The 12691-nt window shown below is 39.9% G+C and overlaps 1 long non-coding RNA gene across 1 annotated transcript in view; it reads left to right on the top strand.

The window, feature by feature from the left end:
- Positions 1 to 12691, top strand: part of LOC125325626 — a 40062-nt gene that overhangs the window by 5219 nt on the left and 22152 nt on the right. The window lies entirely within an intron of this gene.

A 12691-nucleotide genomic window follows, 5' to 3' on the forward strand; every position in this document is an offset into this window, starting at 1 on the left:
TTTGCAGGCTTCGGAGAGACAAGTGCAATTGTTTGTATGTTGTTTGTAATTGTTTGGGCTAAAATTGATTCCTAAGGACTCAACACAAACTTTGCCTGCTCTGCTGTGAGCATTCAGAAAGTTTTTGTCTAGCTTCCAGTAAGAAAGTTCATGTGTAATTCCGATTAGAAATTGTTCTAGGGTGCTGTTACTAATTTAGTAACCTGTGGTAACTGTGAGCATCTCCCAGCTACTGTTTACTGGCAAGCCTTGTATTTATTAGCTAATGGCAACTGTGAAAATTAACAGGCTTTGTCATTTCACTTCTAAGTTTGTAAGGAATAAGAGATTCATCTTTCCAAAGAACTAAGGAGTGGATGCTGAAACATGCTTTATATATGTAATTTCATCTGATCTCTCAGGATGAAGTGATGCATCTGTTAAATTAGCTCTAGTCAGGTCTGGTCACCTGGTTCTTGCTGTCTAAAATTTAATGTTGAATGATAGAAACATTATATAAGGAGTGAATGCAAACAAGGTTTCCAGCATCACGAAAAGCCAGTGCTGCTTCAGAGAGAGAGAGAGGGAAGAGCAAGGCAAAATGACAGCGTGAAGACATAAAGTGAGATGAACTACAAATTTCAGTGCAATCAAATCTTGTTCTCCTGACACGTTTGAACATTTGCAAGAAGATAAAACAAAATCTCAATTTCAAGTTATGTAAGAGATGCAGAAGTAATAGCTCAGATGCAGCACATTTCAAGGAATTGATTTCCAGCCAAACTGTCTGTTACTATAAAACACCGGCAGATACAGGACACATTTCTGCTACTTTTCATGAGGTTTGTATAGTTTTGTTTTGTTTTTAATAGTAAACCACAGACACTTTTATGAGATCACAGTGTTGTGTTGTGCAGAGTTTGAAGTCAATATCCAGCAATTGATCTTGTCAAAGCTCAAAAAAGCCTTGAATTCTGTAGGAGTTCCGATATTCCAGGACCCTGTTGAAAGAGGAGACTAGAAGTAAACTAGCCTTATGACGGGAGTATAGTGTTACTGTCCCTGTGTGAGACAACAAGTGTGCTTAAGTAGTTGCCATGGATATGCTCCGGCTCAGCTTGTGGCTGGCGAAAGGGTTGGATCTAAACAGGGGCTGGCACTCCCTCAGAGGAGTGTAAGTGCATAAAAACTGCAGGTTTTGTCTGCACTTTAAAACTGAAAGTAGCTTCCAGTACTCTTCAAGTAAAGTTGGCCTCGTCTCACTTCAACTTTCTGTTGAAAAATTCATTACATATGGAAATATATATCTTCAAGCAAAGAGAATTAAACTAGAAAATATAGCATTAAGAGTTGCTTTTTGTCCAGGAAGGCTAATAAATATGTCCATTGTCTTCTCCTGTGCATAGCTGATAGAAATTCCACACATTTGAATGCCACCAATGAGATTTTCTTGTGCTGTAACACTGGGAATTTGCTATCCTGCTCCCAGACTTTCACTGTGGGAGCAGTGGAACTGGCTGCTGTCAGGGCTGGCATCTGCAATTCCAGTCAAGGGAGCTAAAATTGTCTCTCATTATGATAGTATGGCTTTGTAGTTTCCTGCCTGACACTTAAAAAGCTAATTATTGCTAAAACACAGCACAGCAGAAGAGGCAGAGGAACTCATGAAACATGAATTGAGACTGAGTGTCACATAGATATCAATAGGAATAAGTTGCTTGTTGTTCTGATGCAGCTAATTGGTATTTCTGTGAGGTATTTCTTCACTCATTGAAATATTGAAAGTGAAATGTTATTATTAAGATGGTTTTGTCTTTTTTTGCCAAATCACTCATTGCTTTGTAGCCTGCTACAGAAATGCAGCTCTCCCACACCTGGAGTTTGCACTATAGTAGCACCTATTGTGTATTTTTAAATTTGTATCTGATCTAAACAGGAGGGAAAAACATTTTTTCCTTGGTTTATGTCTATATTCAAGATAATGGGATTAAAAAGGATGTCCTGGATGACCAAGTCCTGGTCCTTACTGTCATACCCACCACATCCTACAATCCTCTTTGTAAATGTATTTATTCCATCTTAGAAGTGGCTTACTGTCTCCCTATCCTTTTCTCCTGACTGTCCCAGGACATTATTGCTCTACTGATCCTCCTAATTTTCAGTTTAAAATCAGCCACTGGATTCCCATTTCTTGGGAACTGCCTTTCATCTTGAGGAGCACTTACTCCTCACAGGGTTTTACGTATTTGTGGGAAGTAGTCGTGTCCTGCCTCCCACTCCCTAATTTACCAGGCTGACTGCACAAGGGCAGTCTTTAACTCTCCTTTTGGTGAGGTGGCTGCTCTGCTTTCCACCCCTGATCACCATTTTAGCTTGGATTCATTTTTTTCAGTATGGATGACCAAGACTGCAGAGTGCCAGCTCTAAAAGAACACTGAAAATCAAATTGCCTTTCATTTCTAAGAGTTTTGGAATGCACTGTCTTCCAGCATTTGCTAATCTTGCCAGAGATTTATAAGATGCTGAAGAAAAATATGTATGTCATGGAAAATAGGTGCATGGCTTGTTGCTGAGATGGGAGATAGTATTTCCTTTATGCATTAAGGGGGGAACAGAAAATGCTGTCCCCAGTAAATGTGAAAGATATCTGTATTATCAGTAAGCTTTCAAATTACAATTTTAGCCATTGAAGCAGATAACAGTTTTTCTTAAGATGAAATTGAATGCATGGTTTTATCTCTTGCTCGCCAGATAGAGCTGATTCCCTGGAATTCCTGTTTTCAGAAATATTATCTGGCTTCTCAGCCACATTCTTTGCAGAAAGGATGGTGTTGCAGGAAAGGCCAGTCTGGTTGCATCATAATACTCAAGGGGCAACTGGAGCTCACTCATCAGCTAAATCATGTCAAAGAAATACTTCTTCCCTCTCGTCACAAACTTCAGTTTCTTGGGTTTCTGAGATTCAAGATAAGCTTATCTTATTTCTACAGCAGTGTTTTCTTCTACGCTTACAAATTAAAAAAAAAAAAAATCACTTAGCCCTGCTAGGCCTCAAAAAAAAAGGTTTGAGTTTTAAAGACAAGTGTCTCTGGTTTCTCAACAGTACACAGCTCTTCTCAGAGCCCAAAGTAGGCCCAGATTACAGTAAGAAATTATTTGTGAATAAGCAAGTATTGAAGCTGTCTCTAAAAGTAATCCCAACAGTAAAAAAAACCTCCACCAAACCCCGAATGTGGCTCTCTTGGCAAAGAGAACCAAGAAAATTGCCCCCAAGCCCCCTTAATAGGATGAATGCATAACTAGAAAAATGGTAACTAGGACGTTTCTCTAAGTAGATCGTTTAGGTGAAGTTCATAAGGAAAGTTTTCAGGAACTTCATGCATTTTACCCAGACTTCCTACCTGACTTACTGGAAAAGCATTACTGAAATTAACCTGGGGTCGATCTCCTAATTCTCTCAGAGGGGCTGTGACTGCGCAAACTCTCGCTCCTCGGGCTGTGTTAATTTCACATTCCCGTGTGGTTTTTCTGTATGGCAACATCAGGATGAGTCACAAGAAGTACAAAAGATAAACCTGAATTGAACCCAGTCACAGAGACAAATTCAGCTCCTTTTATAGCAATTGATTAGAATCTCTCTGTGATATAAAGAATTAAGATAGTTTAAATACAGTACTAGCACTTTTTGGCTAGTAATGAATTTCTGTAATTCCCTAACATTTCAAACATATGATTGTTCAGCATATGAAGGAAAAATAGATGAAAATGTGGTAAGTGGTGATTATCTGCACTTCTGTTTTCTCTGAGAAAAAAATGTCTGAAATGGTTGTTAAAAAGGACAAAGCTGTATCAGCTGCCAATCACATGCTAGTAAAAGACTAAAATAATTGTTCTGACAACAATATTCAGAAATAAGGCATACATTTTGTGGTGGATTATGTTAGGGGGGTTTGGGGTTGGTTTTTCTTGGTTTATTAAATTTTTTTTAAAAAACTTAAACTCGAGGAATGAATTCTCAAAATCCTCACGTAGTTCTTTGCTCCCTTAGTGGTTATGGGCCGATTTTCCATGACTGTAATGAGGGCTGAAACAACCTGGAATAATGGAATGGAGTGTGCCATTTACTCCTTGAAAACTGCTTTTGGTGGCTGCATTTCTGTGAGCAGCCAGTCATTCTGTTTGTAGGGTTCATTTTGATGTTGCCCCACACAGTTACATACAGCATCAGTAGTTGCACTTTTTCTTACAAACTTAGAGAATCTGATCATCCTTATGCCAATTTTGGATAAATTTCAGTGAAATTAATTCTAGTTTATACATTGCTCTGTAATCTATTTGATGCTATTCTCAAATGGCATTGAAGAATTTAAAGCACTTTAAACCTGAGCTGGGTAATCTCTGCGTCGTGACTGATTTATTTTTCATTATTTTTATCACATCAGGTCAGCTACAGAACATACATTAATGTCATAAACTTTTAAAAAATGGTTTTCTGGCTTATTCATGAAAGTTTGTTATGAATAATTGATGCATTTTCCGATGCTCTTAGAATGATTTCTACAAGCAGTAATATAGATTGTATGTCCCTGAGAACAGAGGAGTCTAGAAGCAGTCAGCAGTAGGATTGTCTGCTGCGTAAAGCTCTATTCTGGGTCAGATTTTGAAATATAGATAAGGAACCATCTTTCAGAAATTACTTTTAATTTGTATTTTGTTTGGACTTCAGACTCTCAAGAGCCCTGCTTCTGGCAACTTGTAAGTTTTCAAAAAGATTGTTTTCAGAATATTTCTCAACAGAATAAATTTCATTAAATTTTTTAAATAAAGCTGCTTGATTCAGTGTTAGCTTTTACACATAGGGGCCCCAGCTCTACCAGCAGACTGCATTTGACAGTGGGGGCTGTGGAACAGCAGCTGTAGATTGTTCCCATTGATAAAACCCAAGCACCAAGGGAACACTTAGTTGCTCTTAGTTACTCTTTAAAACCTTTCTTGCTTTCCTTTTTGCTAGAAAATGTAATAAGAATTGCTGTCGTTGAAAGGCTTCTACATGTCTTGCACAAAGATCAAGGCCAGTTTATCTGCTTCATTCTTACTCTATAATGAATTTTAATTAACTTGAGTTGCAGTATGTAAAATACAGGTAAGATGAAAAATGTTTTCTAGTTCACTTTCTATGCTTTACATTGGATTAGTTTTCTTCAGTTATTGGATGGATGGAAAATGACTTATATCTGTAAAATTTAATCACATGTTGCATATTAAAGTAGGAAAAAAACCTGCTCAGAGAAACACAAAAATTGAGTGGATAAATATTGATAAATCACTGAAAAACAATTTTTCATTTAATTGCATGCAAAAATTCACTTTAAATTTAGTAGATAGCCAGTCTACCACTGTTCTGCTATAGTGTTTTCAATTACAAGAACTTGTCATTCACAACATTTTACAATTAAAACTTGCATAACATCCCAAAATCACAGAATTTGCTTCCTTTACTGAGAAATATAATACAAAGCTGCATGGCCATTACCCTTAACCTGTGAGGTTCTGCGCGTGCTACTCCTTATGACATGGAATTTGGGAGACTAATGTGCTTTTAAGCAGAGACACCATTTTGGGAGCCTATTTTTATTAATACAGTGAAATGCTATTGTGAGCACATGAAGGGAAAAGTCTACTAAGTCCATGGAGAATTTTGTTCCTGGAATTTCAGAGAGTGTGCAATAAAATATGCATGTCTAACAAGAAAAATATCTGGGGAAATAAAATCAATGACTGAAAAGAGTGCTGAGGCTTTCAAGTACAGGAAAGTACTACATGCTACAAGGCTGTAAAGTTTTCTTTCAGATTAATTTGATAATAAATTAGGTCTTGGTTTGCTATGGTCAGAACAAGATAAATCAATGATGGCTGAATCAAGTTACAGGGTAAGATTTGTCATGATACAAATACGTGTATCTCCCTTTCCTGGGCTTAGTTTAGTTGGTACAGTCTTAATGTTTCCTGTTGTGCCATGTGGGCCGGCCCATAAAATGCAGCTATTTCCCACTGATTCCTTTATTTCTACCCTGGAGATTGTACCTGCTCCGCCCAGACCGACAGCAGGCACAGACTGTTTCCTGTACGTCCCATTTTCACGTGCAGCATCTCAGTGCTGGTGTGAAACAGCTTTACTTACCCTGACAACTGAGCATGCTGAAACTCAGGGCACTGCTGGATATCACACTTTGCCTGCCCTGCACATCTCTTGCTGGAGCTGATATGGCTCAGGGCAACAGCAGAACTAAAGCTGATAAGCTTTGCATCTGTCCTGAAGAGATGTGCAGTTAAGGCAACAATTTTGTAGAGGATGCTGAGGTAGTAAATACCTGGTGCAGTTCAGATTCCTCCAGAGGTCCACAGTCTGCACCAGCAAGAGACAAATTGGATCCCAAGAGATTTCTTCCTTTTATACTTTAGCTAAAGAAAAATAGTTTTTTATATGGCTACTGACAGTGTTAGCAGCTTTGGTGAATGGGGTGGAGAAGGGTAGGAGCAGCAAGTAAAGCCCCAGGGTAAATGTGGGCTCCCGGCTTAGTTTGACACGAAAATTGGCATTTGTCTTTATAGATAACAAGTCAGATAACCAGAAGGACTGTGGGCAGGTAGCATAACTAGGAGAAGCAGGATTATGGAGGAAGTGACGATAGGAATGACAGAAGGTATGCCAAGTGGAGACAGGTAAGACTTTTATGGCTTGGAGTTATCACCCAATATGGAATCTAGGTTGGCAGAATAAATGGCTGAAAAAAACAGTGCACATTAGAAATCATGAAATTCAATTAGCAATGAGCAACGTCAGTGGGGTTTGTGAAGGTTTCAAACATCTGTGGTCTGAAAAGTCAGACTGGAATATTGAGGGAAACAGATCTTCAGACAAACATAATAACCAGGTTTTTTTTCCTTCAGAAATACTGTAATCAGCCTTTCTCATTCCAAACAGTTTTCTGGTTGTGGGAGAAAGAAGTAACTCCAGAAAAAGTGTGCTGAGTGTGAAAGGAGTGAAGCTCCATTTTACCACTTAAAAGGTAAAGCATCGTGAGCTGATAACACTGTTGAGTGATTACACTGAGGACTGTCATTACATGGAGGGAGAAGAAGGGAAAGGAGGAAGAATAATGCAAAATAAGATGCTTCAGAGGAAACATTTCAGATGATGGATACCTAGGTTATTCTTCTTCAAGCATCAACTGTCTTCTGTTATGATCAGTGTTAGATGAATCAACCCTGAAACAAATTAAAACTGCCCCTATCCCAAGTTCAAGTGTGTGCATAAGAATTTTGAAATTATAATTAAAATAGATGGTCTTCCTTTCATAATGAGCCAGAAAACCAGACAAAAATTTGGGTAGCTACTGTAGCAGCTTGCTGGCACCTCAGCAGGTGCTGGAGCCCCTTCACATGAGCAGGCAGTGTGGTTCTGCCAGCACAGAGCTCAATGCAGGTTAATCTGTTTGGCTGTATTATTGCTGCAGTGAATCTGCTTCTGGTTACCAGGCTGAAGCCAGCTCAGAGACCTTTCTACCCTAAGACAGACTGCAATATTGCTGTTGCTTTCCAAGAACTCTTTATGAACCTGTTATAGTTAGTAGAACTGTGACGTTGGCCTGGGATCTGTTTCCTAAGATACAGCATCAGCCAAATTCTGCACTTTGTTTTTTTGTAATTATGTGTGAAAGTTCATAAGGAAGGAAAAAAATCAAGTATTTTCATTCTTTAGCTTCACTTTTACTGTCTCTTGGAAAAGTGTCTCTTGTAATTAAACCAGAGCATCTAAAGTGAAGGTGGTTGGATCAAGTTGCTTGGGAATCAAACTGCATTTTTGGTGTGAGATGTGGCATGTCACTTCAAAACTTCATTCTAATGATAAGTGGGTCAACTGGTCCAAAAAAGAGTAGGGTGTTTGACTGTGAGGAGCAAAGATTTGCACTGAGCTTTGCTAAAGAATTGTCCATATTCAAACTGGTTAGCTGATGGGTTCTGTCAGGTCACAGAGGAAGCTGTAAGCACCCCTTTGCAAGAACATCGTTTCCGGGACTATGCTTGCTAACCCATGACAGTTTCTTTCAAAGTGTCAGGGACTCAGAACAGTACAAAGGAACCTTGGGTATGGGGAAGGTGTTTAATGGTGGCACATGGCTGAGAACAGGGTCAGTCTGGCTACTGCTTCCAGCTGACCAGCACGTGCTTGGGTTTTGTCACTGTTTCCTTCATTAAGGGGGCCTCTACAGCTCTGGTCACGGCCCCAGGAAAGCCACTGCCAGTTTGCTGGTGACTTGCCAAATCTGCTGTCTCTCCAGATGGAGAAAAACCAAAATCTGTATGATTAATAAAAATGCAAGTTATGCAAATGAGAGATGGTTGAATGAAACTGTAAGTGATCAGTGTTCTGTGCTCAGTGTGCCCAAAGGAGCAAGGGAAATCCACTTAGATGTAGTACAGCCTGGAAAATATAAAAAGCAGTTGTAAAGCTGAGCTTGGACTTCTGGGGGTTCCTGACTTGTCAGCCATCAAAAACTTTGGCTTCTGTATTGACTCAAAGTCTTTTACATTTGCTTACCCTGGAGTTGTACAGTCTTGTTTCTGATCATGACATATGGTTTAGGGGGATAAACATGGGGCAGAAAAACTTATTAGGAGAGAAGTAACAGCAGGCAAATGTGCTGACAGTTATGAAAAAATGGGCCCTGATTTAGACCTTTTAGTTGTTATTAGCAGTCTGTCAGTGACTGCACAGCTCAAATGAAAGTAAGCCAGGATTACAGAACTGGTTTTACAAACAATTTGCTTTTTTTTTGCTTGTTTTGGCCACATCCCAAGGAAGTTTTCCTGTTGCAGTGGCTGTGAAAGTTGATTTTGGAGGGCAGAGAAACAAATATACTTTGTTGTGTAGCCTTGTTAAATGAAGGACAGGTGTTCAGTAGCCAAAACAACAGATCAGAGGCAACCTATTTGTGTATTTTAATGGTTTGAAAATGTCTATTTGAAACAGCTTCTAAATAGTTGGAGATTCTTGTCTTGATATAAAGGAAAGGCATTTGAATAACAGCATTATTTGTAAGATTATATTTTGTTTGGGAAAAGGTCACAAATAAAAGGTGAGATTTTACCAAATGTTCTCTTCAAACAGAAACTGCTTGGGACTGACTGATCCCTGTGAGTCAGCCTCTATAACATTTACTGACACTGACTCAATTGTACAGACCAGCAGCCAAATCATATTTAGAGGAAAAAAATATCCAGGGTATGATGGTTGAATTTAGTTGCTTTTCTTAATCTGTGTGCACTTCAAATCTAGGGACAAAAAGTCTTTTGAACTGAAGAAGTTGTTAGTCTGCAGTCTATGAGAAGAAAGGAAGGAAACCCAGCAGTACATAGTGAGCTGGAGGTTATAATTTCCTTCCCTTCATCATTACTGGGTTTTTCTGGGTATACAGGTAATACATAAATTTTTAGTCAGGTAGTCTCCTTCCTGATTACACCATACTCTGGTCAGCACAACTTTGTGCTTCACAGTCCCTCCAGCTGTTTTGGGCACTTTCAGAGACCTTTCTCCTTGTCCTTGTGTCTCACATGTCTGGCACTACACTACTTTGCAAGTTCGAGTGGGATCTAGGCAAATAAGTCTCTGACCTCCAATTATTTTTCTGTCTGCATACATTTGCATACATCTGTGTCTGTCTCTCTCTCTTACTTTAAATGACCATATCTCTTCATTTTGAGAAAAAAGAAATTGGTGCTATGTTTAATGTTAGCTCCCTTATTGTGTTTTAAGCTGTTACAAACCTCATCATGGGCTGACAGCCCCCTTGGTAGCTTTTGCAAAGTTCACTTTGATGGAGTGTGTTGAGAGCTTTGTTTAACACAGTGTATAGCCTGCATTAGGGTACAATTCTCAGAGCATCTAGCAGAATTGAGACTCTAAGTCTGACTCACCTTTATTTGGGCTTCACAGTTCCTCAGACATCTTGCAGTGAGATCAGAGCTTTGGCACTTAGCTTTCAGATGTTTTCTCTGTTTAACCTTACAGGTTGTTACGGTACACATTTGGCATCTGTGGTAGAAATGTGATTTTTCCCACTGCGATTTTCCCATGCACCCCACCTTTTCCTCTCCCAATAAAATGGCTTAACCATACAGTCTTGCTTTGGTTTTCCTCCTGAGGAACTTGTGGAGTGGGCTCCCTTCTTGCACAGCTGACAGCTGGGCTCGTACTTCACTTGGCCTTAGGGCTGCCTGAGGTGTTTCTGCAGCAGCAGCTCGTTGGCCTGATTTGCGATTCCCTGTTTGGCCACAAAGGGCTGGCAGCAGGCTTCTGTCTGGTTGGTTGATTTGTGTGTTACAGCTGACTTCTTGTTCCCAATCAGATGGGAAATTGTGCTGCCTGTCCACTGCTGGACAGTGCTGCCAAATGGTGCTTTAGACAGCTGCTGCTCCTCACCACGGAAGCAGAGGGGTGATAGATAAAACTGTGGATGTATCTGATCTGATTTTGAGTTTTCTGAAGGACCTTTATCATTGCCTTGGTGATATCAATGCCCTAAATGCACCTAGAAGTGGTGCTCTGAGACCCCACCTTCTGTGGGTGGGCTTCCCACGTGCTGTGGGGCTCACACAGCCGTATCAGCCCTTTTGTCCAGTGCCACTGGCAGGAGAGCAGCTAGGCTGTAACATCCAGGAAACGCTCTCCTCTGCCTCAGGCGCCTGAGAGAAGCCTGCTCTTCTTTCATTTATTTTGCGGGATTCTCAAGGCTGGATGCAACTCAGTCTCTGTGAGTACTGCGAGTGCTTAAATTATTCTGGGCCATGCCTGTACCTGCTTCTGGCTGTGCACAGAGATTATGAGAGTTAACTGCCACTTAAAAATCACTTCGAGAAGCCAAAGCTTTCTCTACTTTGTCACTGTTAGTTTCAATTAATTTCTGAACATCTGTGAGATAACCTTGAGAGAGGATTAGAGGAATATAAAGATTCTTGACTAACTGTTCTTAGGTGAAATAAAAACTAAATTTTCTCTGAGAAGCATCTTTGTGAGTTGCTTTTCTTACTCTTAAACAACGGCCTTCATTGTCAGTGAGAAGCTAGTTTCTCAAACTATCTGTATATTTCAACAATTATTATTATAACTGCATTGTATCAGTGATGCACGTTTTGAGGTAGGGAGTTATACAATAAGGCAGCAGCTCAGTAAATGGAATAGAAAAGAGCACAAAAGTTGAAATTATAAAACGTTAGAGAGAGAAATGCTCATAATTCAATGTTGGTTTCGTTTTAGAGGAGCTAAAATCTCAGTGCTGTTGAGTAATAATGTACAAAACAAAGCTTTCATTTACATTCCAAATTCGCTATCTGATTATGCATGGGGGAGTGGATTTGAATCCATATGTTTCTTGGTATCACACGTCCGACTTTTATTAATGATTAGGACAAGGAACTGGAAATGATATTGTTCAAATCCTCCGAGCACACTAGGTGCCACAAGTATATGGGAGAATAAAAAGCTCAGGATTTGTTTGAAATGATCTTTTCAAACAGAAGGTGGAGTTTGAAAAGAATAAAAATTCATTAACATTACGAATTCCAAGCACAGTGCTTAGCATGGGAAGAGCTGGCTGTGGAGAGTTTGTACAGAAATAGATTATAGTTTCCAGGAACACTGTAAAAAGAAAAATGCTATTGGGGCATGTGGTTGAGATTCTTAGCCTGGATGGGAGATGAGTGAGTTGTTCTGCTTTATTAGGGCTTGTCCTAGAGGATCAGGTACCAAATCCTAGAGCATTTGGGTACCAAAATCCAAGCAAGCTGTGCACCAGTTGAGGACTGTGTAGAGAGAGGAAAAGAGTTGTTGAAAGTGTGAAAACATGACCTGTGACAAAGATTAATCAAATTGATCTTCTTCAGCTTGAAGAAGAGAGGATTTAGAGGATCCATCCTTTGCACATAATTACAGACTGTTGCAGTGTGGAAGGGAATGGCTTGTTCTGCCTGGCTACTCTTGGTAAAGCAACAATGAACAGGCTTAAATTGAAGGAAATTAGAGGGTGCTTTCTTGGACTTTTAACAGGTAAATACTCAGACATGTTAGCAAGGATTGGAAAGACTGAAATCTGTCAGGCTCTGAAACCATTAAGAATAGGGTGCAGAAAAACATGTCAAGAATACTATGTACGGCTAGTCATGCCCCAGGGCACAGAGGAGGAATCCTTCCCAAGCTCACGGTTTGGCCATGAGCTCTGGGGATCTTTTTAACCGTCTGTGCAACTTCCATGTGTTAGGCAATGGTGGTGAAGAGGAGCATGAGGAGACTGGGTGATGCTGCATGTACGTGGCAGAATTTATCAGCTGTTGATAGCAAATGATCTTCCTGTAGTCACACATACACCTTATTTCCGCCCCCCCCCCCCCCCCCCCCCCCCCCCAATCTACTGCTTTCTCCACTTCCTTGCATTTGGCAGTTTGATCTCCTTACAAATGAAGAATCTACAATTGCTGAGTTGCTTGTGATGTCAGCAACCATGCATCTCAAATGGCCTTTCTCATTCATCTCATAAATCAAAATGAAATGAAGTCAGTGAGTTATTAAAAACTTATTTGAGAAGTAAAATCTAACCAGGCTGTGGTGGAGTTCGCATCCTGCTGCTCTGTGCTGGTGTGTGCTTGCAAGTCTGCT

The sequence above is a fragment of the Corvus hawaiiensis genome, chromosome 5 (assembly GCF_020740725.1).
Source record: "Corvus hawaiiensis isolate bCorHaw1 chromosome 5, bCorHaw1.pri.cur, whole genome shotgun sequence".
Taxonomy (NCBI): domain Eukaryota; kingdom Metazoa; phylum Chordata; class Aves; order Passeriformes; family Corvidae; genus Corvus; species Corvus hawaiiensis.